At 34.5% G+C, this 25,724-nt stretch overlaps 1 protein-coding gene and 1 pseudogene across 5 annotated transcripts in view; both read left to right on the top strand.

The window, feature by feature from the left end:
• The window catches only part of LRBA (LPS responsive beige-like anchor protein), a 723,813-nt gene that overhangs the window by 617,915 nt on the left and 80,174 nt on the right, over positions 1–25,724 (top strand). The gene's annotated exons all lie outside the window — the stretch shown is intronic.
• Positions 15,468–19,227, top strand: LOC306669091 (small ribosomal subunit protein eS6-like; annotated as a pseudogene). The gene has a single exon. The product of its transcript is annotated as a small ribosomal subunit protein eS6-like (transcript).

Raw genomic sequence — 25,724 nt, 5'->3', positions numbered from 1 at the left:
ACTTCCATAAGTTATCTGTGTGCTTTATGCCCTTAGAGAGATGTTCGCTTTAAGCGGGCTGGGGTTGTGACTCAGTGGTAGAGAGCTTGCCTAGCGCATGTAGGGCACTGGGTTCGATCCTCAGCACCACATAAACATAAATAAAAGAGAGGCATTGTGTCCATCTACAACTAAAAAAAATTTTAAAAAAGATGTTAGCTTTTTTTTTTTTTTTTTTTTTTTTTTTAGTTACCTATAGAAAATTGACCAAAAAAATAATTGGTTTAAGTCATTTTTCCTTTGGTTATATTGATAAGCATACTTTTTTAAAAACAATGTTTTACGTTTTTAGTACCACATTCAGAACAGATTTCTATATGCTATACTCCTCCTTACTAATGTTCATATAAATCCCATAAGAAATGCTAATTATGAAATGAGATACTAAGTATCATTTCTCAGATAAAAACTGAAATAGCTATCCATAACCTGGTGAAGGTTGAAGAGGGTTCATACAAATGTTATGAAAACAAACTAGGATTGCATATTTCAAACTTATTTACCAATGATTTTGTGACTCATAAAAAATTCAGAATTCTGGGAGGGGTTGTGGCTCAGTGGTAGAACACTTGTCTAGCATACGTGAAGCACTGGGTTCAATTCTCAGCACCACATATAAATAAATAAATAAAGATCCATTAACAACTAAAAATTTTTTTTAAAAATTCACAATTCATTTCTGTATTGTTATTGTCATAAATGGGTCGAGCCTTGTGAGCATTAGAAATTTGAAAAAATATTGTGTCAAGTTTTTGGGTTTTTTTTTGTGGTACTGGGGATCAAGCCCAGGGCCTTGATCATGCTAAGCACACACTCTACTACTGTGCTACATCACTGGTGTGTTTTCTGTTTTTCTTACTTTCTAATTCTGTTCCTTTAAAACCCAACTTAATTTCTTCACTGTCCTTGACTTTTAGGTCTATGCTAATTTAAGTTTAGTTAAATAACTCTCTTAGAAATTTTTGGTTTAATTTTTCTTGGAAGAGTACAAGAATCTGTGCTTGTTTGCAGCCTTGCCTTCTGGAGTGCCCAGCTTTGATCTCACTAGTGCCTTTCTGCTCTACTCCAGGCCTCTGTCCATGCCCTTATGCAGTTTTGGAGCAGTCTCTACTGTTGGCAAGGCTGTTCTCCTGCTTTACCACCTTAAACTTTGTTAGAATTAGTTGCCTTCAGTCCTTTGATATATAAATTATATGTTCATATGTATTTTTTCATTGAGAATTGGTGTTTTTGAAACTTCTTTAGAGAAAGAATATGAAACCTCTTGAATTATCTTGGAGACCACAAAATAGATAAAGAATGATCAAGTGATATCATCCAAGTACTTCACATTGACTATAATGGGGTTGAACTATAAGCTGACTTTATTGCCATTTTTTATCATTTTAACCAACCAACAATTATTGTTTTTTCTATTATAAACTTGATATTTGATTTTTATCTGCTGATGATGTTTATAATTATGAAATTTTTATATATAGGCATTTAATAATAAATTGTGATTCAACATTTTAATGTTGTGGCTTATTATTACTGTCTGTTACTAATGGAATAAGCTAAGAATAAGCATGTTAGCAATTATTATTTACTGTAGGAATAGTTAAGATACTGCCTTGGTGAATTTGTATTCTTAATCTAGCATTCTCTGCTCCCTGAGCAATTGCTAGTGTACAAACTGGTCATATTTGTAACATTGTCATTCTTATTCTATTTCAAGACATCGTGCCCTTGCTTTCATCATCTGGTTATGGCAGGTTGTTTCTACATTAGGTATATGTCGAACTTATCTTGGGATTGTGGCAGTAGGTTATGTTTACCAGAACTGTTTTAGCTCTCTCTTACCTGTCTATATAGCAGTCTAACATCTTTGCTCAGAATCTGCTTCCTGTCTCTGACGGTCACACACAAGTTGCCTTGTCTGCTCCCGATGCTTCCCAGCCTTCCACATCTTGAAGTTGTTTTTAGTATCTGGACTTCCTTTTTAGAAAATTGGTTTGGAGAGTTCACATTCATTTACATCCTTACACAATTAAAATTTTTGAAATTGTAGCATTTTAACGAAATAATAAAAGCCATCAATAAAAATGCTATTTAGTTTCTTCTAGAAGCACAATTATTTATTCACAGAAGAAATAGAGTCTGTAATGACTATAACCAATTTATGAAAAGCAGTGATAATTATTGGGTACATTTTAGGGATTGCTGTCCAATGAAGCAGAGGAAAAAAAATATATAATATTCCCTACTTTGATGAGTGGATCTGTGCTCAGTGGAATACAAAAGCCAAAGAGGGCGGGTAGTCAGTTTGTTGACTATTATCAGTCCTTACACACAAAAACTGAAGGATCATGCTAATAGTAAAATGTCTTATTATATCTAATGCTTGCAGGAATTTTGACTGCCACTTCAATGCATATATGAGAAATTTGGAAAGTATGTACTTATGATTTTGGAAAAAAGGTGATTGTCAAGCACCAAAATATAGGTTCAACCTGGAATGCCCAGGGGAACTAAGAAAGATAGGCACTTTTAAATTGGTGTAGAACAAACACTTAAACAAATGATAGAATCCAAGCTCTTATAAATGGGGCATTGGTTTACAGACATGATTGATTACTTATGTTAGTTACAATGTCTTATATTATAAAACCTGACCTCTGATCTCCTAAATGGGCATGTGTCTTGTAGGGACTTGTAGTACTGTTTGTTTAGTTGATGGATATGACTTTTTTCCTCTCCCACTTCTAGAATTAAAGCAATCCTCTGTTTCTAAGAATTTTTAATCAAGTCCTACTTTGCTTCAGCTGCTGCATAGCACAGGGGTTCTTTAATTTACTTTGTAGACATGTTTACTGCATACTGTATAGTTTATGAGTGTTACCCTAAATAGTTAATCATGGGCCCAGGTTTCCATGTGTGAAACATTGCATGAACTAATATAGTTGCTCTATTGTTTGCATATTGGTGGACCATATTCAGAAAATTACATCACTCTAAGTGTTTAAAACATTTTTACTAAAACCAGTGATGTTTCTGCTTAGAAGTTTGTAATAATGTTCAGCAGCAACTTTAAACAATAAAAAGCTACAGTGCCTAAACAGATTTTTTCTTCTAAATTATTAATAGTACTTTTTCAAATATGCTGATTTAAAATCATGATCAAAGAATGCATGATAATTATAACTTAAATTAGTATAATATTAACATTTTATAAATAACTTTCACCTGTTAGTCATTTAAGTCTCAGAATGTCCTTACAAAGCTAGTAGGAAACTAGAAACCTAGAAAGGTTGATAGGCAAGATCTCATAACTAGTAAATATCAAAAAGTCAAAATCATATTTCCACATCCATTACCCTTTCATTCTCTTGCTGTTATACTTAGTATAGCACTTTATAGGTTACAAAGCAACTTTTACATATCTGATTTGAACTTTATTAAAACTGGATATCCACATGCAGAAGAGTGAAATTGAAGGGTTACCATAAAATCCTGCTCATAGTGTTTTAAAGGTTTAAACAGAAGACCTGAAACTATAAAACTTCTGGGTGAAAACATAGGAAAAGCACGTCTTGACATTGGTCTTAGCAATGATTTTGTGGCCATGAGACCAAAAACTCAGTCAACAAACGCAAAGTATAGTCAAGTGTGATTACACCAAACTGAAACGCTTCTGACAGCAAAGGAAATGATCAGCAAAGTAAAAAGCCAACCTAAGAAACAGAAAATATTTTTAGACCATATGTCAAATCAGGAGTTAATTTACAAAATATATAAAGAACTCCTACAATTCAATATCAAAAATCTAGTAACCTGACTAAAAAATGAACTTAAGACTTCAATAGAAATTTCTCCAAAGACAGATGACCAGCAGGTGATATGAAAAGATGCTCAATATCACTAAGCAGCAGGGAAATGCAAATTAAATCTCAGTGAGCTATTGCCTCATACCTGTTAGATTGGCTACTGTCAAAAGTATAAACAAAAGTCTGGAGGGAGACATAACTCAGTCATAGAGCGCTTGCCTCGCATAGGTGAGGCCCTGGTTTGATCCCTAGCACTGGGAGAGGGATACAAATGAGTATTGATGAGCAAGTGTCGGTGAGAGTGTAGAAAAATTGGAGCCCTTACACATTGTTGGTGAGAATGTAAAAAGTTTCAGTCACTATGGAAAACAGTGTGAGGATTTCTCAAAATACTAAGAATAGAACTGCCAGGTGATCCAGCTGTCCCACATCTGGGTATCTATCCAAAAGTATTAAGATCAGGATATCAAAGGGATATTAGCACTCTAATGTTCATTGTAGTGCTCTTTATAGTAGCCAAGAAATACAAGTAACCTAAACAGCCATCAACAAATGAAAGAATAAGGAAAACATGGCTTGTACGTATAGTGAAATACTATTTGGTCTTTAAAAATTAGGAAGGAAAGCTGGGCACAGTGGCAGAAACCTGTAATCCCAGCAACTTGGGACAGGAGGATCACAAGTTTGAGGCTACCCTCCACAACTTAGTAAAAGTCTGTCTCAAAATGAAAAATAAAAAGGGCTGGGGATAGAGTTGAGTAGTAAAGCATCCCTGGGTTTAGTTCCCTGTACCCCCCCAAAATAAAAAGTAAATAAAAAGAAGGAAATCCTACAATATGCAGAAGGGCAAATACTGCTTGATTTCACTTATATGAAGTATCTAGAATAATCAAAATCAAAGAATCGGAGAGTAGAAGGGTGGTTGTCAGGAGCTAGGAGGACAGGGAAATATGGGTTGTTGCTAATCAATGATCATAAGTCTCAATATAAAAGATGAATAAGTTCTAGAAATCTGATGTACACTATTGTCCTTATGATTAACAGAAATGTATTATACATTTAAAATTTTGTGAAGATGGCAGATCTCTTAAGTGTTTTTACCACAATAAAGTTAAATTTTTTAAAAGGAATAGATTTTTTTTTACTTTAGATCATGTTCACCTTCATGTCTTAGAACAAATTAGATAAAATAATCAAGTCAACGATTAAACAGAAGGGCAGTAAATGAAGATGCTTTATTGAAATTACAGCTATCTAGAGAATTAAGTTATAAAGAACGTAGTAACCTTCCAACTAGGCTTATAACCCCCATGGCAAACTCATCCTGGAAAAACAGAATTTTTTATCTTTCTAGTATTACCCAAGTTGATCAAACATGTGCCAGGTATTGAGATAGAAATAAAAATCTAGCAACAATCAAGACATTTGTGGGCGGTGAGGTCCCGGGCTCAATCAGCAAATAGATTCTGAAACTCAGTACAGTACCCACAAGGTGAGATTAGAGACAGAAAATGAGGCTGCAGAAGTACAAGAATAGGAAGGAGTGGCCAGTACAGATGGATGAGTGGCCAGTCTCAGCCATGCATCCTGTTCTCTAACACTGACCGCACTAGAACCTTTCTGACTGCTACAATTTAATTTTTATTCCACCTATTTAGAATACTTTTCTTCAGCTCTTTCTTTGGCTAGCTGATTTTTGTCCCTTAAGCCTCACCTTTGCAGAACATCCTGCTCCTCATTCTGTTCAAAGTAGCTTCTCAGTTACTCCATTCCTCATTACCTGGTTTTGTAGCACTAATCGGTGTCTGACATTATCTTGTGGAATAATTTGTGTGTTAATGCCATTCTTCTTCATGAGAGTGAAAACTTTGAGGAACTTTGCTGCCATATTTTAGTGTTTAGCCTAATCCCTGATACAAATGGTAAATCATAAATGAATGGATAGTGATAAAATAAATGAATGAATTTTGTAGAGCCAAGGTTTCCTGAGTAAGGAGAGGAAGTAGTGAACCGGAAGGGGACTGCCATTTGTTGAGCAACTACTAATGTGCCAGGCATTGCTTTAGGCATTCTTTCATATATTATCCATCTTATACTTCCACTGTAGATATTTGCCCTACTTTGATGAAACTGAGGCCTAATAAAAATGAGTAATTTGCTCAATGTTACAACTGACCTGGTGAGTCTTAAAGAGATCTTAACTTAAGGAAGATGTCAGATTGAGTTTCTAGTTCCACTGAGGAAGAACCCATTCATCAGACTGAGTCTTCCTCGATTGTCTCAGATGCCAGTGTTGTGTTCTCCGGGGAATTGGAGGGAGACGGAAAATACCACTAGGGACCACGTGGAAGCCAAGTCTCCTGAGTCATTAGAGCTGTCTCCTAGGCTTTCAAATTCTTAGTGGTTCAGGTTCTACCCCTAATCAGCTTCATTCAGTGAAAAAAGATCAGAATTCAATTAGTATATTTAAAAGTTGTTTTGTGAATCTCAAGCAGAGATCACCACCAAGTCCAGCCTTCTGCCTGTTTTTGTAAATAAACTTGTTGGAATTCAGCTCCTTGTTTGTTTATTGTCTATATCTGCGTTGGGCTATATTGGCAGATTTGAATAATCATGACAGTGACACAGTGGCAAAGCCTCCATATATTTAGTGTTGGGTCTTTTTCCCCCCTTTTTTGAAATTACTGCAGTATAGTTAAGCATATTATTGGGGTTCATTTTGACATAATCATACAACATGGAATATAATTTGCTGCACTTTAGTCCCCAATACTTCTCCTTTTCCTCCCTTCCTTCCTTCTAGTATCTGGTCTTCTATAGAAAAAAATTTCCAACTTTTGCTCTGAAGTATAGTTTACACCAAAACAAAAGCAAATATAAAAGCAGTTCTTCAAAAAAACTAGTAATCAAAAATCACAAAATTACAGTGATTAAATCTCTTGAACATGTAGCCAAAAACTGTACAGTGCCCAATTCCCTTTCCTGTTCTAAATTCCTGCTTTTTTTATTTTTATTGTGTCACTGTTCATCCAGATGGGATAATTATTCTCTTAGGAGGTGAAGAAAATGACTCTTTCATTTTAATGCATCTTTGACATTATGCCATCAAAAAGAACTCACCACTCATTTCATTGTATCATGTGCGTTCTGTATTTCAAACCTATCTCAAAACTATCTTTTCAAAGTGTACTTCCATGTGTAACTTACAATCACCATGTGAGCGCAGCATGTCTATTTGTATTTTCAAACATATTTAGTTAGAACAAAGTCATAATTTATTAATATACAGGGAAGGTGGTATATTTGGTTAAATTTCACGATCAAGCTAAAGTAAACCAGAAATCACATATTTACTTCTTTGGTTAAAATGACGTAATGATAATGATGTTATCTTTCTTTGACAGGCTCATTCACAGTCCAGGGTCACTGTTACAATACTAACAGGAGCATCAGTCTCAAAGAACCTGGAATACCATAGTTATTTTGCTCTGCTGTCCATGAAATGCAGTCAGCCTCTTTGCATTTCCCATAGGGGTGATTATCTGGCTTCTGTTTGAATACTTCAGTTGACAGGTGGAAGCACGAGTGAGTGCACTGAGCAGGAGAAAGAGGGAAGGAAGTGGAGGTCGAGGGCATTTCTTCATGAGACTGAGAACAAGAACAAACTAGGCGCGAAGAGTGTGTAGTTTGGTTGTCTTTCTCCCCCCACCACCTACTGCTCATGATTGCTGAGCATAGGGGACTTTTAAAGAGTGTCTGTGAATATATATTTTAATTGAATTCTAGCAGAAAAGAAGAACATAAACAGAGATAGAGAAAAGAGCTAACAAGTTATTTTGAGGCAGTGATTCAGTTTTACTAACATAAAGAAGACAATCATTGAGATTTAAGAATTTAAGAGGATTGAATGGACTGTATAGAGGGAAAAGAAGGGTGGGAGGGGTGGGAGGAAGGAAAAAATAACAGAATGAATCAAACACCATTACCCTATGTAGATGTATGATTACACAAATGGTATGCCTCTACTTCATGTACAAACAGAGAAACAAGCTGTACCCCATTTGTTTACAATAAAAAAAAATAAATGAAAAGAACGGGACAGTTGTTATTGTGAAATCAATTTATAAGTCTTCTTCAAATTTCCAAGTAATATGGGCCTGAAGAAGAACAGTGTCCATGGGAGTGTACAGCACAGAAAAGAAAGAGATATATAGATAGAATTTGTAGATTTTTAAAAATATGAATATCACTTCCAGATGACTGGGGATAGGAGTGAATTTAAAACAAATGAGAAAGTCAGAAGGAGGAAAAAGTTCTGGAAACAAATGACCATAGTCATCCTTAGCCAGATTGAGGGTCATCTGTTGGTGCCAGACCCAGGTGGAGGAAATCAGGCCATTTACGTTGTGAATGTGGAGCAGAAGTGGCAGACTGGTAGCTAGTGGTCAGCAAGAACCAGCAGAAATGTTTTCTTTGTTCAACATAGTGGTCTTCTTTATCTGAAAAAAAATTTTTTTCATCCTCACACTATAGCTAATAAATTGACTATTATTTTCTCTCCTAGCATTTAGAAAATGTTAGGGCACTTCCATCTTACACTGTTACTTTTGAGAAACAGTATCCTTCCTTTTTAGTTGGTTTCACTTGCTTTTAACATTTTCCAGCCATCTAATATTTTGCAGTTTTATTGCAACATGTATTAAGAGAGGACTTTTTAAAATTTATTCTACTTGGACTCATTATTCATCTTGAATCTAAGGAATCTAAGGATTTCTATCTTACATACATTCTGGAAAGTACTAACATTTTTTCTTCCCCATCCTCTCAGTTTACTCCTGGTAGAGTTCCTCTCTCTGTATATTCACATGATACTTCAGTTAGGTGGGGTATTTCTTCACCTTAAGCAATAATCAAGGGTTTTAGAAGCCAGGATCTGGAGACAAAGACCAATATATATTTCTTATTATTTCACAGTAACATCCCCCACCGTGTGTGTGTGTGCGTGTGTGTGTGTGTGTGTGTGTGTGTGTGTGTGAGAGAGAGAGAGAGAGAGAGAGCGCACACTAGCTACATCCCTAGCCCTTGGCCTTTCTTTTATATTTTCTGTTTTATTATTTCTCTCTGATTTGTTCTGCCAATTTCGTCATGTTTCTTAGATCACTAAGTTTTTCTTCAGCTATTTAAAATCTGCAGTTTGATCAGTCTACTATCAGTTCACTGACTTTTTCATTTCTAGGGATTCTGTTTGGTTATTTATCAGATCAATTTAAAAAAAAAGAGGAAACCTTATCCCTTTATATTTTCCTTCTTTATATGTCTTTAACAATTTAAAACATTATTTTCCCAATTCCAAACTGATATTATATGAAGCTCTATTTGTGCTGTCAGATGATTCTTAGTGTTTTTTATTTTACTTATATTATGTGTATATGTATATGTGTATTTATTTTTTCAAGGCTGGGACTTGAACTCAGCACTCTACCACTGCACTATATCCTCAACCTCGATGATTCTTCATCTTTTTAAAAAATACATTATTTTTCATTTGTTCTTTTTAGTTAATCATGACAATAGAATGTATTTTGACATATCATGCATACATGGAGTATAACTTTCCATTTTTATGGTTGTACATGTTGTGGAGTTACACTGATCATGTATTCATATATGTGATTCTTCATCTTGATAGTCTGTTTCCTTGTGTAGTTAGTAGTTTTGGATTGTATGATCATCTTCAGGAGAACTACTCTCTCTTAGAATCCTTGATGGCAGTATGTGTATCTTTGCCTCTTCCATGTATCACAACCTAGGACTAGTTTGCATGTAAATTTCAGACTCCTTGGATATACTTTTAAATCTATCTATAAAAGGGGCAGGTCTCTGAATATATATTCCTAGAAAAGGCTCTGTACATCTATCCCAAATCAGGACTGATTAGTTTTCTCTTATACCTTTCTGTTGTCCTTTTCCTTGAGGTCATGGCTCTTTGACAGGTTGAACTTGTATGAGGAAAACTTATTTCCACCAACCTAACAAAGGACCCAAGAGCTCATCTTCTTTTTTTACATGGCATTAAAATCAAATCAGACTCCTAGGTGACTGAGACTGGGGGGAAAAACATCCCAGGAATTTTTTTTAAAAAAACATTCTTAGTTATAGATGGTTGCAATACCTTTATTATATTTATTTATTTTTATGTGGTGCTGAGGATCGACCCCAGTGCCTCACACGTGCTGAGCTACAACCTCAGCCCTATCCTAGGATTTTATCCTAACCTACCTACCACAGTGTAGTACCTTCCTTTATTTGTTGCTTTCGCTTGCTTGTTTTTGGCTTCTGGGGACTTTGTTTGCTATTTCTTTCTAATTCACTATTCATCTAAAAACTTAATTGTTACTATTTATTTGTTCCTTTATAATTGATAGACACAACAACTAAACACAATGTGGGATTTGGAGTTGGATCCTGGAACAGAATTAAACTCTAATATCTATAGTTCAGTATGTATTTGCTGGTTTTGATAATAGTTTGTTGATTATGTAAGTTGTTAACATTAGGAGAAGCTGGTTGAGAGGTACACTTGAACTCTTATGCTACTGCATTTTTCTGGAAGTCTAAAATTATTTCAAAATAAAAAGATTCTTAGAAGCATATTTGTTTTATTCACTTCTGAATATTTAGCAATGAGAAGTTTTTCAGTTTTACACACAGCCCTCCATATCAGCAGTTCTGCATCTATGGGTTCAACAAAGCACAGATCAAAATATTCAGGAAAAAATATGTGTCTGTACCAAACGTGCAGATTTTTTTCTTGTCTATATTCCCCAAACAATACATTATATCAGCTATTTACATAAAATTCACACTGCATTGTTATTATAAGTAATCTAGAAATGATTTAAAGTATATGGGAGGAGGTGTATAATATGCAAATTTTATGCCATTTTTAATAAGAGACTTGAACATCTGCAGATTTTGTTATCTTGGGGTCTATAGAGGAGTCCTGGAACCAATCCCCTGTGAATACAGATGAATGGCTATATTACTAAAATAAACTACCTAATATTTTAATAAAAGAAGTTGCATTAAAAATAATAGAGACTTTCCTTCTCCAAAAATATGTATTTTTAGCTTCTTGTTAAAAGTGAAGACTGTCTGATCAAACCCAGGGCCTTATGCATGCTAGGGAAATGCTCTACTCTGAGCTACATTTCCAGCCCAGCAATCAACATAGTATTTAGTGTTCTCTGGTAAATTTTAAGAAACCATTTTCACAGTGGAGGAAATAAGATAGTTAACCAGAAGAGACAGAACTGGTGCTTTCATGCAGAAAGCACTAAGGGACATGTTACAGGACTCAAAAAGCTTAAGAAAATATTAGCATCAAAATTTATAGCACACAGCCAGCAAGGTTGGTGCCCTCCTATAATCCCAACTATGGGATCACAGGTTCAAGGCCAACCGAGGCAACTTAGTGAGATGCTGTGTCAAAAATAATAATAATAATTTAGACTTAGAAGAAAATTCCACAGATAGTAGTGAGAAATTCTTTTTAAAATTGCTCCCTCAATATTATTTTTTTGAAGAATTTAGCTTTTATTTTATTTATTCGTTTTTTGTTGTTCTGTGTGGTGCTGGGGATTGAATCCAATCAGTATTATTTTTTACAGGCATGGAGGACAGTGTTCTATGGAAAAATACAGTCATCAACACCTTAGAGTGTGGTAGCAATTCAAAAGAGTTGGACTCTGAAATGTTTTCCGAATAACCAATTTATGTCATTTATATTTTCTTTTTTACATATGTGTGATACTTAAAATCTATGTCTAAAAAGCCTTGCAAGCTCTTTCAGTCATCATAAAATTAAAATTCTGCCTAAGAAAGCTTTTTTATAATTATTTTGCCGCTCTTTTCATTTCTTAGCAGTACATAAAATAGAAGTCTTAAGTCTACAAAATTAGTATATTTTACTACACGTTATGTTTATATATGCTCTGTGGATCTTAGCCAAAGATCTCTGAACCCTTGGAGCTGCCACAGCAGTTTCTAAGCATTTTGAACATAGTACCTTTACCTGCAAAAGGCAACACGGGCCAAATTCCCCTCCCTGTGCCTTCCGCTAAATCACCCCACATCTGCACCACTCATTATCTTTATAATCAGAAGGTCTTTGTAGCCAGTTCTACATTTTTGTTGGATATATTTGATAAGATTTTTCAAAACATGCTGTCCATGGAGAGGAGAAATAATGAAATAATAAAAGGACATTGAGATAACGTGTCTTAAGAGGGCCACTTTAATATGTAGCATTTTGGTGATAACCAATTTCTTATTTTTCACCTAGTAATAACTATTGTTGGATCTGAAATTCTCTAAGTTTTCAAACATCTACCCATCTACTAGGAATTCTGAAGTGCCAAAACTAGTATTAATGATCTGATTGAAGATTCATTTATGTTTAAAAAAAAAAAAGTTTCTGCAGCTGTCATCTTCTGAGTCCCCAGGCCCTTCTTCCCACAGTCCACATACCATCAGATATTTGAACACTGGATAAAGTTTAATCTGTTTCAGGCTGTGTGCCAGGAAAACCAAATCTGGTTCACAAAAAGACATCCCTCCTGTTAGCATGAGTGAGAGAAAGGGAACAATTAGATAATGCAGTAAGGCTTTCAGATGTGTACATTAGACGCTCTTTTAGAATATATTTTTCTAAATTACTTGACAAGAGCATGTGTAAGTTAAACAGGATTTTGTGCTCAGTATTTTCTTCCTCTAGAGATGTCTTTCCAGGAAGGATGATTAAGTTAAATATAAACAGCACATGAAAAGTGGACTGGTTTTCAAACATTGTAGTGATTTGTTTTTTTAAATAAACAACTTATCAGTGTTACCTTTAGTGAAGAGTGTCTCTCCTGATTGCTATATAATGGAAAGTGAGTTTTAAATGATTTTATGTATTGGTAGAGTTCAAATGCTGCTTCAGTAATGGTTCTGACGTAGGTTCTGATTACATGTAACTCTTTTGCTAGTCTGTAAGCCAAAACTCTGTACTCACCATCCAGAGCGATGGATGCCATCCTGTAGATAAAACTCATACTTTGATTTTAAAAAATGATGGTTTAATAGACAATTTTGTTTTACAGCGTGAATTATTTTTTTCTTCAATTTTAGAGAGGTATTCAAGTTTTTAAATTTGTGTTTAATGGTACTGCAGATGAAACATTGTTTGGAGCTTGGATTTTAAACAGTGGGTTTCTCTGGTGGGCTGTGAATTTAGGGGAATTAGGATCCTCCTTATCACAAGAAATAGGAATTGGGATCTCAGAAAACAACAGCAGCACAGAGTACTGTGATCTGAACGTGGGACTGTGGGAGAGTGAGGATTGCTTCCATGGCTGAGTTTGAAGGACCACTCACTTGCTCTCCCTGTGCTGCTTTAAACTCTTAAATAGCACACAGTGGCCTTTCCAAATGAAATAGTCTTTCTGAGTCTGAGCCCTCTCAATATTGCTATTTCTAAAAGTAATCTAAGGATTATATTGACCATCTTAAATATGTTTATGTTGTCCTTGTTGATATTAATTTGTTATCAACATTTATAAGAATATTCCTTATAGAAGAACATGATAGAATTAACTAAACCATTGGGACAGACAAATATCCTTCTGTGTGCATTTTATTGGAATGCATTGATAAAAGTGGCTTAGGGTATAAGCAAATTACTTCATTTTGATTCTAGATGCTGAGCTCCTAATAGCTTTTAAATTTATACAGTTTTTGTTTAGCTGTCAAAACATTTAATTATATCATGCCCAAAGGTGTAAAGCTGTCAAATAAATCCAAGTTTAGGCATAAACATTTGCTAAGTTACATGTGCTACTGCACCCTAGTAGTCACTGGGCAGCTTCTGAACCTGTTTTGGGGGAGGGGAGTGTCGAGGAACATTAACTCAGCAGGTACAGAACAACATTGGCCCAATGAATTGATGATTACTTGTAAAACAGCAGGTAGTAATGCCCCCAAGTCTTTGTAATTCCTCTCTTCATAAAATAAAGCAGGCAAGAGAGTGTGTGGATTCTTTGGCTCAGTTTGCACCATATGAAAGCTGTCTTTTTGCAAAAAATATGTATTCTTTCTCTCCTTACCTTAACCTTACTCTTTGTTTTATCTTCAACAACAAATGCACCTTTCTACCCTTCTCTCTTAATCCAGAGTCTTTGCTCTAGGAAAACGATTCCAGGAGCACTTATAAAGCAAGCCTTGTAAACTGATCAACAATTAATTGCTTTAGGTTTCAAGTTTTCTACGTAAAACATTTTTTAAAGAAAGAAAAATTTTTTTAATTTTAATTTCCTTCAATACTGGTTATTCCATAAGTAAAAATTTTTAGTATTTGATGACATTATTTGGAGGTAGATTGTTAGCGAAAATACTAATGCAGACTTCACTAATGTAAAATTCACTAAGGGGTAGGGGAGTAAAGTAAATTAGTTCTACTTTGAAGCTTTTATTTTCCTCCCCTTTCAAAATGAATGGGAAGGCCCTTGAGAGGCCCTTGAATGAAAGCTGCTTTTCATTAGTGCTACCAAATACCTACTTGAAAGAGTGGAGTTCTGACTGAACACCCACACAAGAGAAAGGGAAAGCTTCCTTTTCTACTGGAGGACCATCAGCTAAATAGCTCTTGGCTTCTCTTTTCCAATCAGGTGGTTTCACATCAGAGTTAATTACTCCAGTCATTTATTCTAATCACTCTCCTCTTATGGCTAGCTGCATTCTGTCATGGGGTGGCATCGTTTGAAGCCAGTTAAGTTTGAAAACCACTGCAGGGTACTTGAGGCTCATTAGTGAGGCCTATCCATGCCTGGCTTTGGATTTGCTCCCTGATTAACTCTGCATCTCCCTGCCTCGCCACCCCCCAGCCCTCTCCCAGCCCCCACTCCTCAGCACAGACCTTCCAAAACAGGAATGTTTCAATTAACTCTTGCCATGCTGCTTGTCTTTTCACCTACATATTTAAGAGAAATTTAAATGCCTAAGTTGCTGCTAACATATTTGATTCTGACCTCTTAGCTACATTCTGAGTTGGTTTTTAACTGCCTTGGTGCCCATCCTACAGAGAAGTTGTATTTTTGAACAACAAAGAAGGAAAATGGTCTCAGAATGAACACATGCATGTCCTTGATCCAGTTCTCCAAACCTAACAAAGATAGTGATTCCAACTCTGATTTTACAGTATTCCAGTGTGTTTTACCAGCTATCATAGGGATTGTCTGAAAAGCTTTAAAGAAAATCTCAAGAGATTTATTCCTTTGGCATCCTTGTTTCTTATTATAAGGATTTTAATTAAAAAGCATTTATCAAAAGGCACATTTAAAAATATTAGAATCACAAAAGCAAATAACGTTTATGTTGTATCTTTTAAAAACTAAAAGAAAAACATGTAATCGGTGTCCTGAGTTGATAGTTTGAGCATTGTTGTTACATGAGAGTATTTAAAACATTTTCCAAAGATTAATAAAGCTGCTGGACACCATGGCACACTCTTGTAATCCCAGCTACTTGGGAAGCTAAGGAAGGAGCCTTGCAAGTTCGAGGCCAGCCCAGCAACTTAGCAAAAGGACTGGAAATGTAGCTCAGTGGCAAAGAGCCCCCAGGTTCAATCCTTAGTGCCCCCCACCAAATTAACAAAAAGCATATAACCAGTAGGTAGTTAAAAATGCTTTTGTAAGTAGAAAGTAAGGGACATTTTCTCTGTTCTTTCTATACAGCAGTTTGATTTAGAATTTTATTTATGAACAAATAGTCCCTGTGTCAAAACAAAACATAGAAATTAAAATACATAAAATCTTACATTTTATAAGTTGCTGGTGTTCATTGATATTTAGAAATTAGCAGAAGTAACTTTTTTGTAAATTCTCAAAGTAGTTTTTTTGCTTAGTGGATTGCAGTCTTCTTTATCAAGAGTCTTTGAATCTCCCAACCAACAAAAATGTTGACATTCTCTATCTTAATCTGAAGGCTAATTTTAAAAAAATTTCTTGATTTTTTTAGAATCTCCCAATGAATATGCATTAATATAAATTAATACAGTGAATATGTATTAATATGTAAAATTAATATATAAATATCCATTAATATAAGTGAATGTAAATTAATGAAAAATGACCTAGAGTATAAATTTCTTATTCAGTTCAATAAATATTACATGTATACCATGTCCTCCAAAGATGCAGCTATAACCCATGTCTTCTATAAATTTACATCCTAGGAAAGAAGACAGAAAGGTAAAATGTAACACGAGGTGAAAATATTAGTTTTGAAAAGATAACTCGTCAGTGCAAAAACCAGTGAAAGAGCAGTCAAATCTGTAAATAAAACCTCCCATTGATATGGCGCATTGATGGGGTACACACTCTGCAATGCTTTTTACTAGTGTTTCTAAGTTATATATATAAACCAATTGTGAATAATTCGTGTATGAAATGGTTTCATATTTTTAGAATTTTCTCAGAGCTCTACTTTTTTTTGGTCATATACCATTGTGTATCTGAATTATTCAAAAGAATGTGTAGTGGTTAATAGCATGGCTCTAAGAGTCAGACAGCTCTGGGTTTGGGTTGCAACTCTGACATTTACTAGCTGTGTGACATCAGGCAATTTACTTAAGCATTCTAAGATTCATTTGTAAAATAGCTTTTTAAAATATAGTGCTTATCTCCAAGGATTATTGTGATGATCAAATAAAACAACCCTAGTAAAACATTTAGCACAAAACTGGGCATGTCATAAGCATTCACCAAATATTAATTTTGCTGTTATTGTATTGCTGTTCTTATTTAGTTGGTCAGTGCATTTCCCCAAGCTGATCTCCACGTGCATTTTTCTTGCATAATGCATGTACATCTTTCTACTTTGTTGAGTATATTATTGATGTTATTTGCATCCATCTTGTGGATGTTATTGAAGAGAAAATAAAAGCTTGAAATATGATACTTTAATATCCACTTTACTTTTTCTTTTTTCCGTGTAATTGTCCTACCTCAAATTTGATTATATGGTTAACAAATTGTAGACAACTCATTTGCAGTGGCTGGAAATCACAGAAATTCTTCATGTTTATCTTACACTGTATCAACTGGATAGTTTCTATGGTCAAGTTCATGCTTCTTATACAATGTTGAAAGTACAAGTCCTTCAGCATAGACCTTGAATTGTGTTTAATCAGAAGAATTTCTTAAATCACATTCATTCTGTAGACATTTATTAAGGCTCTACTGGATAATTAGATGTGTGATCACAGAATTGGAAGAATACGAAACCTGCCCTTTGGGGCTGTCATTATGAGAAGAAGACAGACCAGATAGTTACTAATTAGAGAAACAGATTAAGTGATATATTCATTTATTCATTCAAAAAATATTTTGTAAACACCTACTACATTCATCTCATATAATAGTGAGAAACAGTATATAGTACCTGCAGTTCTGGATTTTTATCATTTAGTAAGGGAAATTAACAACAAACTAAACAAATGAACAATTTCTGATAACATACAATGTAACAAATAATAAATATAATACTTGTGTTATTTACCACGAAAGAGGATATCTTGGAGAAGTTGTTCCCAAAAAGTGGTTCCTGAACCAGTGGTATCAGTATCACCTGAGATCTTATCATAAAGGCAAATTCTTGGGCTTCTAATCTAATGAAATTCTGTGAGTGGGAGTCAATGAATCTGTGTTCTGACAAGCTCTTCTGTGTTCTGACAAGCTCTCCAGGTGATTTTGATGCATGTTAAAACTTTTTTAGGGGAAGGAGAACCATCGAAAAGCTTTTTGTTGTTGTTTTTGTTTGTTTGTTTTTTGGTACCAGGGATTGAACCCAGGGGTGCTTAACCACTGAGCCACATTCCCAGTCCTTTTAATTTTTTATATTGCAACAGGGTCTCACTAAGTTGCTTAGGGCCTTACTAAGTAACTGGCATTGACCTTGAACTTGAGATCCTCCTGCCTTAGCCTTGAGTCACTGAGATTACAGGCATGTGCCACTATGCCTGGGCCCATTGAAGTTTTAAGAAGAACAGTGACTTCAACTTCAGTGACCCTTAGTGTGGAGGAGGGATCAAAGGTGAAATTTTAAAGAAAGATAACAGTATGGTTACTGTTTGGATCATTGGACCAAGAAATAATGAAGTATGGAACCAGATATTCACAGTGGAACAAAAAGAAGGAAAGAATTTGTAAAATAGTTAGCAGGCTTATATCTGATTGGGTAACATTTTGGTGAGTGAGAGAAAAAAAAGTGAAGACAATCAACACATTTCCTAGTTGTCTTTTTGGATAAAAGACTGAATTCATGACCAAAAAAGTGGGAGAAATTATCCAATCACTTTTAGTTTGAGCTACCTGAAGCACACTAACAGTAGTCTACGGGGTACTTGACATTTTTTGAGAGGTTGACAACTGTTGGTTGAGATAGTTAAGTCTGGCTCATCTCACCTGGGTTATATCAGAAACAGAGGACCTGGGACAGAATCATTAGGAGAATGAGCAAAGACCCAACACCTAAGAAGTGAAAAGGAAAATCCAACATTTGGAAAGAGAGTCCTTGGAGACAGGGTACCAGGCTAGGAGAAGAGTGAGACAAAGACACCATGGTACCTGCAGTGAAGGGAGGAAAGAAAGGCATCTGCTTTTTCAGTGGCGTGCCTATAAACAAAAATGAAAATTCAGTTAAGAAGAAAAGGGAGGTGCTCTTTTTTGTGGCACCTTGTGGGCAATCAGCTGCACCAAGATGAAGCTGAATATCTCCTTTGCAGCCATTGACTGCCAGAAACTTATTGAAGTGGACAATAAATGCAAACTTCGTTCTTGTTACAAGAAGTGTATAGCCACAGAAATGTCAGCTGACGCTCTGGGTGAAGAATGGTAGAGTTATATGATCAGAATCATTAGTAGGAACGACAAATAAGGTTTCCTCATGAGCAAGATGTCTGGACCCATGGCTGAGTTCACCTGCTACTGAATAAGGGGCACTCCTGTTATAGACTAAGGCAAAATGGAAAGAGAGAGAGCGCAAATCTGTTCGAGGTTGCATTGTGTATGCCAATCTGAGCATTCTCAATTCGGTTATTGTAAAAAAGGGAGAGAAGGATATTCTTAGACTTATGGATACTATTGTTGTCTACTGGGACCCAATCTGCAAACTTTTCAGTTTTCTCTAAGAATCTGCAAACTTTTCAGTTTCTCTAACGAAGATGATGTCCACAAATATATTGTCAGAAAACCCTTAAACAAGGAAGGCAAAAAACTCAGAACCAAATCTCCGAAGATTGATCTTGTTACTCCATGTGTCCTACTGCTCTGAAGAAACAGCATACTAAGAAGAATACTAGGAAGTACTAGGAAGGCTGCATAATAACAAGGAATAATAGAATACTTCCTAGTGTAATAACATACTAGGAAGGCTGCAGAATAACAAACTTTTGACCAAGAAAATGAAAGAAGCCAAAGAAAAATGCCAGGAACAGATTGCCAAGAGACGCAGGTTGTCCTCTCTGAGAGCTTCTACTTCTAAGTGTGAATTCAGTCAAAAATAAAAATTTTTAAGAGTAACAAATAAGATCAGACCTTCAGAAACAAACGAAAAAAGAAGTTAAGGGTGGTAAGGAAAAATAATTTACTTAATTCCACTTAATTCTTTCAAGAAATTTATATTGTTGATCTCAAATTGCCTATGTTTTCATGACTGCATAAATATAACTCGCCATTCTTCCATTGATAATTCAGAAAGAACCAGATCTATAATTCATTGTGATTTAGAGAATCTTAAGAGTATTATTACAGATGTTAAGAAATCTCTAGAAGTGGACAGACTAGTTCATCTGCTACTAAAATAAGATGCATTTTATGAAGATTATGAAGATGTCCACATTGTCAGCAGATTTCATTTATCTGCCTTTCAGAAAAGATTATGACCCACTATGATCAGTCATAGTCTGTGGTTATGCAGTTCTTTTTTGGGGGGAAAGGGTTGTAGATGGACACAATACCTTTGGGTTATTTATTTATTTATTTATTTATTTATTTATTTATTTTTATGTGGTGCTGAGTACTGAATCCAGTGCCTCACATGTGCCAGGCAAGCGCTCTACCACTGAGCTACAGCCCCAGTCCTGCAGTAGTTCTTAATGTGCATACTGAATAGAGCTGAGTAGCCATTATGTAAGAATCCTAATCAGGGACTTTTAAGGATAGCAGGTTTACAGAAGCAAGACCCCACAGTTGGTAGCCTTAGCCTTTTTATCTTTATTGTTAAAGAGGGTGATGGTAGTGCCATTTTTCAAATGCTGCCACATTTCTTCTGAGACCTGTTAAGTAGCTAAAGAGCATATATTATAAAACATTATATCTGTTTCAGTCTTAAAGACACTGATGTCTTGTCTCAAGGTCTAGCTATTCTTCATGATGCTGAGAATTGTAATGACTTCTTCAAAACTATATTGAAAATCATGTGCTTTTGTAAGGTTTATTTTTATTTTCAGTGGAAGGTATATTTTAAAAGTATGAAATATTAGCTACTGTGTTCTATTTTGTATCAAATTCTGGTACAGATTCAGTATTCAAAACTGAATAAAGCTTCAGTGTTTAATTTATAATAGCTAGTTACATGTGACTGTTGATCACTTGAAATGTGGCTAGCCCAAGTTATGTTGTATACCAATATAAAGTAATAAAATGAATAATATTAAAAGGAGTACCAGATTATAACACAATATAAAATAATTTTCTGTTGCTTATATGTTAAAATATTTTATATTCTTGTTATAATTGATTTACCTGTTTCTTTTAAAAATGTACCTAACAGAAAATTTCATATTACATGTGTGGCTTACATATATTTCTATTGGACAGCACTGGCATGAAGTCTTGATGGTCATTTTGTTAACTAAAAATGGTGGGGGAGGGGTGATAAGACATCCCACTACTGAGCATGAACATATTTACTTGTATTTTAATATTGAAATAGTATACACATTTCTGTTATAGTTTTCAGCCTTAAATCCTAAACAAAGGGTCAGGATTGATTTTAAGTCTATTTTTAAAAGTCTAGAACATTAACACTAAATTCCAAATGCAACCTATCTTCTACCTTCTGAACTGTTTCTGGTCTAGTATGATAAAGTTTGAAGTTGAAACCAGGCTGTCATCTCAGATTCCCTTTCTTCACCCCTCACTTTGGTATTATCAGTAATAACATATCTTAAAAATTCTGGAATCATCCTTCTCCTTTACCACTGCTACTTTCCTAAGGCTTTCAGTACCTCTCCCATAGACTATTGTAGTCATCTTAGAGCTGACCTTGCCTTCTCTACCCTCCCTCCAAAGAGAATTTTCAAAACACAGAACGCATAGTCAGCATCCGTCAGTGTTCGTTGAATGAATGGGCAAGAGAGCTGCCAATGTTAATCAATAGTTGCAAAGTGAAAAAGACTTTTAATTTTACATTATGTACTTTATATAACTGCATACACAAAATAGATATAATTTGATTCTCTGGCTAAACTTATCAATGCTTTAAAAATATTCAACAACTTTTGCATTGTTTATAATTCAGATTTTTCTTTATTGGGTCTTCTTGGAAATGATGATATAATAATTGTTCTGTATTGCCTTGGAATTTGATTTGTCAGTGTAGGTTTATGGCAGTCAGTCCAGGGAATCATTGGTGCCATGCAGACAGCTCCTTGTTTTTGTCTGGAGTCCCCGTGGGATTAAACTACATCTGGCAATAAGTAGGGACTCTGGTCTGGCCATCTTCAAAGGCAGGAGGCTGCGAGTATTTATCAGATCTATGTGGATAAGCAAATGGGGAAAGATTAAATTTTTTTATTTTGTTTTCCTTCCTTTTGTAACTTACTCTAAAGTAAACCTCCAGGAGTTTATGTACCAAATTAATACATTTCTGAGGTTGTTAAAAAGGAAATCTATTTTTCTATATGTGAGTAGATACCTGAAATTTTTAGTTTAATGTATTTTTATAATCAGTTTATCTTGGAGTATATAACAGCTATGTACAATCTTCAAAATTAATTTCCTAGGGATCTTTTCTAATTTTTTTGGAGTTGAGCATTTATGTCTATCTGTTTAAAACATATTATGTCTATAAGTATTAGGACATTGTGTTTGGCATTTGCAAACCATTATTTATCTATGTGGAAAACTTTATCCTAAGTTACTTTCTGAGGGGAATCTTGGACCTATATTGATATGGGCCACTATCCTTTCCAGTGAAGGAGGGCCTGCTTTCCATACAGGTCTCTTTCATCTGATGCTCCTCACATTTTAAAAAGCTTATTAGTCTTGTGTCTTGGTTTACCTATTGCTGAAGCATGTGGTCCTTCTTTTAACTGACAAAATAAAATGGCTGTATTCCAGGCACTTGTCATGAAGTATAATCTAGAACCTACCATTCAAAGCCTCCCTAAGAGAAATAATGTTTATTCAGGATTGCCTGAAGAGTCTATAGTCTCTTCATTTGTCTATACTTTAAATCTATCCCAGGATTAAGTAAGTCCCTCTGCTAGTCACATACCTGGATTCCATCATATTGCTGAGGGAGGAATTTCTTATCTCAGGAATAGAAATAATGTGTTTTCCAGACCATCTGGTTTGTTTTTACATTATGGTCATTTCTGACTTATAATTGTTTGTGTTTATGTTGCCTGCTACATAGCTTAGCACCAAATACATGGCTCACCTCTAACAAATCTATAAAATTTCTTTATGCAACACCTTCTTCTTACCCTTCTTTTTGCCTTGCCTGACTTCATTTTTGTTAAATGTATATTGCCATATATACACATTGTTGCAAGTTCTATGAATTGTTTTCTGAACAAAGGCTCACAAAATGTAGACAATAAAAGAAATAGACTGGTACAGTTGTTCCCATCCGTTATTAACAAACTAGAATTTTAAATACCTCTCTATCCCTATGTGTGTTGTACTACAACTAGTTTAACATATCTGTATATTATGAATTCCTAGATTTTAGATTAAGAATGACCTAAGGTTGAAATGTTAATTAAATGTTTTAATGTTCTATAGTTCTAAAGAAAATAGTTGGATAAAATGTCAGCATACAGGAGTATTTTAAACATTTAAAAAAATCATCTCTCTGAAAAGGAGGGTAATTGTACAAGTTTGCCTAAAACTTTTGATCTTGGCGCACAGCAATACAGACTTCAGTTGAGATTAAAACTATGAATTTCAAAGGAAACATGGCCTTCAGTGTGTAAAATATATAACAGCTGGTTGACTAGTTCATTTAAAACTACACAATAACAATCGTAGACAGAATGATTCCCTGCCAAAAGATGCACGAGTGCTTGATGGTTATATCAAGATGTGATACTAACGCACACTTTTCTCTAGTAATGATACAAATGTAGAAATGAACTGTGTGCTGCCTGCTCTAAAATCTCTCATCTGCCCAACAGTTCAAGGGCAGTTTAGAAGGAGAGAACTCCTTTTAGTGATTTCTCTATCTGCTTCTTGGGTTGAACTTCAGTGTGTTGTTGACTAAATTTCATTTTTTAAAACTGTCCTAGATATATTATTTTTATGGTTAGCTTCCCACAATTTTTTCTCTAAATCTTGGATCCTTTTTTTCCTCCTTTTTGACCTTTCTTCATGACTTGCTGATCTTAAAGTCACTGCTTCACATATATTTTCAAGCACCTAATATTAAATTTTTCTAGGTAAATTATATAAAACTTGTTTCATGATTTTTGTTATAAATTTATAGTAGACAAATATATGCACTCTGAAACATTGTGATGTATTTGTAATCACTGTAGGGGAAAGTTAAGCGCACGTTAAATTAAATATCATTAAATATTTCACTATTTCCACTTTTGTATTTCATCTATAAAAGTAATTCTTAAACAGGTTAAATGAATACATTTTTAGAAAAAAAGAAAGATTGATAAGGATTTATCACTTCCAGCAAAATCCCATTTGGAAAGCAAATTTGTATTCTGAATGTGTATCTGTCCAAATATGATTTTTCTATGACCTTTCTGGCTTGAAACTTTTCCTAAAGTTACTCAGATTCACCACAAATTCAGAACCAGCACTTCAGGAGTTAACGTATCTTATTAGTGGGACAGGAAATCTGGCAACTATTGCAGAAACTAGACCTAATGGTGCACACAAACAATTTGTCAGTCTTCTTAAATGTGAATAGCTTTCCGCAAAGTGGCTGCTCTTGCTTTGTTTGAACAGGCTAAACTTTTCCTTTTTGGCCTTTAAATCTTAGAAGTGAAATGCGATCCACATATTCAATCAAAATCATTTAATTCAAAGCATATTTTGATTGGAACAAAGTTGACATGGAAAGAAACTTTAGAATAAAAAAGTTGAAAGGACTTTATATCATATATTTAGCAGGAAAATTTGAAACAGTTCTAATTAGGCTGAAAAAAACAGCTTTCTTCAATGTAAATTACAAAGGTCATATATCAATGTTAAGGAAACATTACCACTAGTGTTTGAAATCCAGCACATGCAAACATAACAGGCCAGTTCATTTTAAATCTGCGTGTGTGTGTGTGTGTGTGTGTGTGTGTGTGTGTGTGTGTGTGAGAGAGAGAATTGATTTTATTTCAAGTGAAAAATACTTAAAATTCCAAGTTTAAAATTTTGTATTGCCTTTATGACAGTCCAAACATACTCAAATCAGTTAAGATTTCTTAATTAATTATAAGTACAATTAAATATTTACCAAATGAAAAATTTATTCTTTCTCTCATTAAAATTATGGTTAAGTGCTTGCCTAGCACGTGTGAGGCACTGTTGAGTCTCAGCACCACATATAAATAAATGAATAAAAATAAAGGTCCATGACTTTTTTTTTTTTTAAATATGGTTAATCAGGAGGGTTAGTCAGTGATTTTTATGTGTGTATTTGAAATGTATAGGCATGGCATTTTGTATCTTGGAACTCAATCAGGCCTTCTAGAAGCCTGGGGGTAGAAGTAGTGTCATAGGTGTGCCTCTGTGACCCTGGGCTGCAGTCCTGTTTCCTTCCGGTTATGTGATTATTTCTGAACTTATGAGTATGTAAATGGTATTTGATCATTTAATTTGTCTGTTTATAAAAATCATTTATCCCATAGATATCACTAGTTATTTTTTAGTTTTGTTTGTTTTTATTGTTGGAGATTGAGCCCAGGGCCTCATGCATGCTAGGCTAGCACTCTACCACCAAGCTACACCCTCAGCCCTTAGTTGTTTTTTTTCTTTTTCTGGGGGGTGGTAAATAAATATTAGCATTAATTGACAATAACAGCATGAGAAACAGGATTATTACACAATTATAGCTTGGTAAAGTTATCTGATTTCTTTTGTTAATTGAAATCTATTTTCTTTGATTTTGCATAATTTTTACATTAGTGAAAATTTTATTTTTAAGGGAAATTGCTAGAGTATCTTTAAAGTATACACAAAGCAAATACATGATTAATGCCTTTTATTTTAGAATTTTATTCTCAAATATCAGAAAAGTAACCGTTTCTTTATGTTATCACTTATTTTGACTCGTTCTACAAAAAAGAATAATTTTATATAACATTTTTATCAATAAATAATTCATTTCCTTAATGGGTTAGTTTCAGGAAAATGTAGATTGCGTTCTTTCAGTAAGATTTATTGTTAGACACATATTCATATGTTGTAATTATTTCTGACACAGGGTTACACAAGCCAGTTATTTATGAATAATTTACTCTTATCTTTATAATATTAAAGCTTTAATTTGTTGGTATCTACATGAGGATAAAACAAATGAAAGTTGCTAATAAGTGTTTTATTTGAC

Source organism: Sciurus vulgaris (genome assembly GCF_902686455.1).
Source record: "Sciurus vulgaris genome assembly, chromosome: 9".
Taxonomy (NCBI): domain Eukaryota; kingdom Metazoa; phylum Chordata; class Mammalia; order Rodentia; family Sciuridae; genus Sciurus; species Sciurus vulgaris.
The sequence above is the reverse complement of the archived record's forward strand: the minus strand, read 5'-3'. Positions and strand labels throughout refer to the sequence as shown.